The sequence below is a fragment of the Halyomorpha halys genome, unplaced genomic scaffold (genome assembly GCF_000696795.3).
Source record: "Halyomorpha halys isolate HHAL.00 unplaced genomic scaffold, Hhal_1.1 Scaffold190.1, whole genome shotgun sequence".
Taxonomy (NCBI): Eukaryota; Metazoa; Arthropoda; class Insecta; order Hemiptera; family Pentatomidae; genus Halyomorpha; species Halyomorpha halys.
The window spans coordinates 255522-261741 of NW_027105456.1; positions in this window are offsets into that span (position 1 = coordinate 255522).

A 6220-nucleotide genomic window follows, 5' to 3' on the forward strand; every position below is an offset into this window, starting at 1 on the left:
CATTTATAATAAAAAAAATAAAAAATTAGTATATATTATACATATTTCTACTACTGATTAAATCAGTTTAAGGGACGAAACTTTTATTACAAATACCTTTATACCGTTATTATCCTGACCGCCGCTCAGACCATGTTCCTACAATTAATTACATACATAAAATTTGTAATTTTCCAAAAATAAATGTTTCTCTAAGAATTTTTTTAAAATATTTATTTATTGCTATTTACAACTGTACATTATAATACATTTAGTAGATCTGATCAAAGTTAAATTGGAGTGTTACAGGCGTGTAGAGAAACTACCCATTGGTAGCATTCTAATGACATTTTACATTAGCTGGTCTCGTGGCCATCTTCTTTACAGGCGCCTCGGAGGATTGTCAGGAATGGAAGAGGATGCAAGATTAGAAACTAGGGGGTTTGAGTGGTTAGAGAGTTAATAATGGAAGGAGTGATATCTGGTTCGGGTATGTATGATTCTATTTGTGACAAAGTAAGGAGTATTGAGGATTTTACGAAGGATTTTGTATTGTAAGGATTGAATACGAGAGGAATTCGAAGGTTTAGTGGAGCCCCGAAGCTCAACTCCATATGTCCAGATTAGCCTTATTACAGTCATATGGATCAGTCTTTTGTAATGTGTTGGAAGTTTAGACCGTTTGTCTAGTAAGTGCTGTAATAGTCGAAATCGACGTGCAGTTTCCTGTCTTTTCAGTCTGGTGTGAGGATTCCAGGTTAACCGCTTGTCCAAATCTCTAAGAATTTAATTTAATTAATAGCCAAAGGTTCGATACCGAAAGCACTAGGACTTTTTGCCCGTTTTCATGGTTATAATTATCTGACTTATTATAACTTGTGAGACAGTACAGTAGTATCCTGGTTTTGGAAATGGTGAAAATATAATAAACGTCCCACTTTTAAAAGGTATTTACCAAAGAACATTTTATGTAACTCGAAACAAAAATCCTGTTAATTGCAAAGAGCACAGGTGCCAGTTATCGGCTAATAATAAATCTATTGAGTGATAAGATAAGAAAAGATCAAGTTGCTTTATTTAAATAGTTGCTCCTTATCAGCTACTGATAGCGCCACAAGTAACTGACGAATCCATTGCTCAGCTATTTAAAGCTCTCTGATAGCCGTGTTGTGGTCATTGACTCTTATTTATTTTAATTTTATTTTTCTAAATATTGAAGTATAATTAAAAAACCTAATGCACTATTAATGGTTACGTTTCTAGAAATTTTTAATTTAAAAATATAAATTCAGTAGATAAAAAATTTATCATTTTATAGCAAAAAAAATGGAGAATAGAAAACAATCTGAATTAAAGAAATAAACGGTTTTAATCAAAACATTTTAGATTGTATAATACCACAAAAATTGAAACTAAAACAAACATTCGGAGATTAAGTCCTTATCCAAAGGAGCCGTCCATACCAAGAGCCAAAGAGGAGAAAAAAGGCAGATATCTCACCCTAATTTTTGATTACTTTAATGAAAGCTATGTATAATTACTAGCAAAAATTGGGAGTTTGCCAAGTATAGGTAGGGGGAATAAAAAATGGCGGCTGTCCAAAGCGATAAAAAAAAAATAATTTTTCACTCGGAGCTCTCTATATCTTAAAAAGTAGGAACAACACAAAAAAACCTAAGAGAACGTCATTTAAAGAAGAGCAAATTTGATAAAATATGAGCCCTAATACAGTTAATTACGTTAAATAGTTTTCGAGATATAGCTTTTTAAAAAGCAACATTTCATAAAAATGTTGTATGGGACGGTAATCAGTAATAGTTAGTGATTTTATTTTGAAAACTGTATATCTCAAAAAGTATTTGACGTACAGATGTCTATTAGCACTCAAATTAAAGCATGTTTAATCATCTATAAAGTAGTTTATGATGTTTATCTTCGTAAGAGTAATAGTTAACATGAAATTTGCTAAAATAAATTGATTTATAGTTGTTCGGACAAATTTTCATTTGCCAAATTTATATTCATATGTGAATATCATAAAAACTACTATCCCTACGGAGATAAGTTTCTTAAACTACCTTATAGTTAGTTAAATTTCCTTTATTTTGAGTGTTGGCAGACATATGTGCGTCTTATGGGTCTAGAGATATATTTTTACAAAAATCCAACATTTTATACGAACAACTAGAACAAATAGAAACCAGTCTACTCTAACGGAGAGTGGTCCATATACTCTCATGAACAGTGAAAAATGTCGATATCAAAACGGAGATGAATACCCCACTATAGTCTGATATAAAAAAGTCTGATAAATTGCAAATGTCCAATGATCGATACATTTATACATATATATTTATTTTTAAAATAATTGAAAAACAATGGCCCATAAATATCCCGGTCATTTACATCTGTTTATAATCTTTATATGGACATGAAGACAAATGTCCTTCAGAAGGTGTATTTACGTACGGAATGAAGCCCTAATAAGGAAAGTGGGTTCACGTTAAGATAAATACAAAGCATAACTTGCCTTATAGAGATTGAAAAATATATCATAGCGTCACAATATAATAAATGGATAGGTACAAGGCGTTATCCTTCACTGAAAATATCCTTCCTAACCTGTATAACCTATTTATGTCAGACTACTATAAGGGTACAGTGTCAATACTGCTCTATAGTGAACCTTAGTTAATTTTTACTGTCCTAACGCTATTGATGGTTTTAAGAGCTCATTGAATCAGAAAAAGCACTTTTGGTAACTGGACTGTTAGTGTGTCTGATTCATGATGTAGGGTTTCGACATCCGATGCCTAAAATCCTAAAATGCTTAAAATCGGGCATTATTTACACACTATCAGAAAAACTTGTTATTCAAGAACAATCTTTCAAGATAGTAACCTTTACAATTCTTTATGGTTAAGCGAGAAAACTTAATTTAAATTTAACGTTCTAAGATACGTTGGATAAAAAAAAAATCCGTCCATCCGCTGCTTTTTTTTCTTTCGATTAACAGCTCTCTCTCTCTCTCTCTCTCTCTCTCTCTCTCTCTCTCTCTCTCTCCCCCTCTCCCTCTCCTATAAGCCTCATCCAGGCCTACCTGAGAGGTGAACTGCAGCAAATCAATAAAGAGTTTGTAAAAGGGAAACAAAAAATAGCTGTCTGAACAATCATATACACACTGATCTACCCCGCCACGCATAGGTTGCCCCTTCAAGGCTGTTAAATAGTGTTAATTCGAGGGAACTGTATGGAATATTCGCAGTTCAGGCTTTAGGAGGAAAAAACAGTATTTGATTTACACGGTACCAAAATTTTTATTATAAATTCAACTCAGATTCTGCATATCTCTAAAAATTGTTGTTCTATTTTTGTTTATTCTATTCTATAATAAATCAAAAAACGAAAGAAAAAAACGGTTTTTATTTAAAAAAAAAAAAAAAAAAATGTAATTAGAATTTTTTTTTGACATATGTAAGTTACATCAACTGTTAAAAAATTCAAATTTTGAAACATAGAAATTATACACTTTATTTTAATATTTTATTATCATGCTTGAAATCAACATTTCCTATTATAATTTAACATATTTACACGAGAGAGTTCAATAATAATTTTTCAAAAGTGTTAATATATATACATTTTTGTTAAAACAATTCTTCAATTTATGGAATTTAATTATATCAACATTTTTTTATTTATTATTTTTAAGTAAATCTTTGAATATACAAATATTATTATTATTAATATATTAGAGGAAAAAGTACTATCTGCCTGAATTGAACCTATTTTATAAACACGAATTAATAAATTGCGAAATTAAAAATAATTATTAGTCAACTATTGATAAGTACACAATTTTTTCAATTATTATATCGCATTATAAATTATACATTTAGGACATTGGAGATAATTTTAATGACGGCGTGAACAAGAGGTACTAGTTCGCGATACTTTATTGGGCTGCCAGAACTCTTAAGAGGGAGAATTTATTTTACCCTGTGGCCTAAGGGTAAAATAAATTCTAAATCTAAACGCATATTGCTTTATTATTATATAATATTTTATATTTTATCAATAAGTATTACAATAAAAAAAAAAAAAAACGACATAACGTTGATATCGATAGATATACAATTACTAGAACAGAACCTGATATTTAGAGTTGTATTACAATCTCTACAATCCAGCACACTTCGGGCAGAATATCTAACGGAATATTTTATTTAAAAAATATCCATAGTTTTTCTTTTCTAAAGTAAACTACCGTGACTCATATGATATCACATCAGCAAAAATAGCTGTACATATTTATGTATATGTATACCTTAGGTAGACACACCATGTAGTAGTCATAGATATACAGAAAGATAATTCTCAAGAATCATCATTATTCATGAACTTGCGAATTGTATTCGAGTTTATTAATTCCTACATTACAAAAGTATAGTAGTATAACATTTCCATTTTTTTTTCTCATAAATTTGGATTTGAAACTTAAAACACCAGGGGCATTCATGAACTTTAGATTAACATAATTTTTGTTTTGTTTTTTTAATAATTTATTCATTGTTATTTACAAATGTATACGCATATATACAAGTAAATTTGCTGTAGGTGACAGAGTGACATGATACAAACATGTGCAGAATGAGTGTTCTACCCACTGATAGAACTCCAATAACATTTCTAAAGGAGAAGATCTCGAGGCCATCTTCTTTTCAGACGCCTAGGAGGATTATTAGGTAATGAAGGAGAAGCGAGGTTAGAAACAATTGGATTTGGGTGGTTGAGAAGTTTATTATGGAAGGAACGGTATCTGGGTTTTTACGAAGGATTTTGGACTGTAAGGATTGGATTCTGGAGGGATTCGATGGTTTAGTGGAGCCCCAAAGCTCAACTCCGTATGTCCAGATAGGCCTTATAATAGTCATGTAGATCAGTCTTTTGTAATGGATTGGCAATTTAGACCGTTTAGTCAAGTAAATGTTGTAATAGTCGGAATCGACGAGCAGTTTCTTAACATCATGTTAAAGCGTATTAAATGGAAAAACTCATATTAAATGGAGACTTATATCCTTCTTTTACTATGTTAAAACCCTATAAAATTTAACATGGTTGAAAGCCTGTTAATAGGTCTGCTAAATGGGGAATGACGTCACGCAACAGACCAGCTGAGCTCGTCACCACTTTGTTTGTTGTGTTAGGTTACTTTTTTTGTTTTGTTTTTTTGTATGTGTATTGTTTTGAATATTTTTATAACCAATACAGCAATGGATGACAATAATAATAATGTAATGAAAGTTGTTAATCAGCTCATCTTGATTATCTTCCTCCCAAGTTACAAAGCTCAAAGTGACAAAGCTGGTCTGTTGCGTGACGTCATTCTCCATTTAACAGACCTAGTTACTGATTCTCAACTATGTTATATGTTATATAGTTTTAACACGGTAAAAGAAGGAAATACTTCTCCACTTACCATGATTTGACATGTTAAACTAAAGATCAGGAATACCTCTAGTATCCTTTCATAATGTTGCTCTTACAGATCCACTACCTTGGACAAACGACTAACTTGAAATTCTCACGCAAGTCTAAAAAAAAAGGAAACTGCACTTAGATTCCGTACTAATACAGCACTCACTGCAATAATGGTCTTAACTTTCAAGCCATAACAAAAGACTGATCTAAATGAATATAATAAGGCCTATCTGGTCTTACGGAGTACTAAACATCCGAATTTCTCTCGTGCCCCAATCGTAAAATCCTCAACTTTGGCATAAATGAAATCATCCATAAAACCTTAATGTTCCATATATGACTCACCTAGCCCGAACCAGACATCAATCATTCCATTATAAACCCCTTAACCACCCAAACCCTCTAGTTTCATCCTTGGTTCCTCTTCCATTCCTGACAATCCTTCAAGGCGCCTGAACAGAAGATGGCCGCGAGACCTTCTGATGTTGAAATGTTATTAGAGTGCTACTAATGGCAAGCTTCTCTGCATGCCTGAATTAAATCATGATCTTACATCAAATTTACAAGATATATTTTTATGTTACATTTGTAAATATAATATATAAAGTAATATTTTCAATATAATTCCACTTTTATAAATAATTTTATAAAGTATTTATTACAGGTTGGTTGTTGGCCTAGTGTGATAAGTTAGATGTAGCCTCTGCAGTGTCTTCGTTTCTTCAATGCTTTTTTTCTCAACAGATGGTCTCCATGTCAT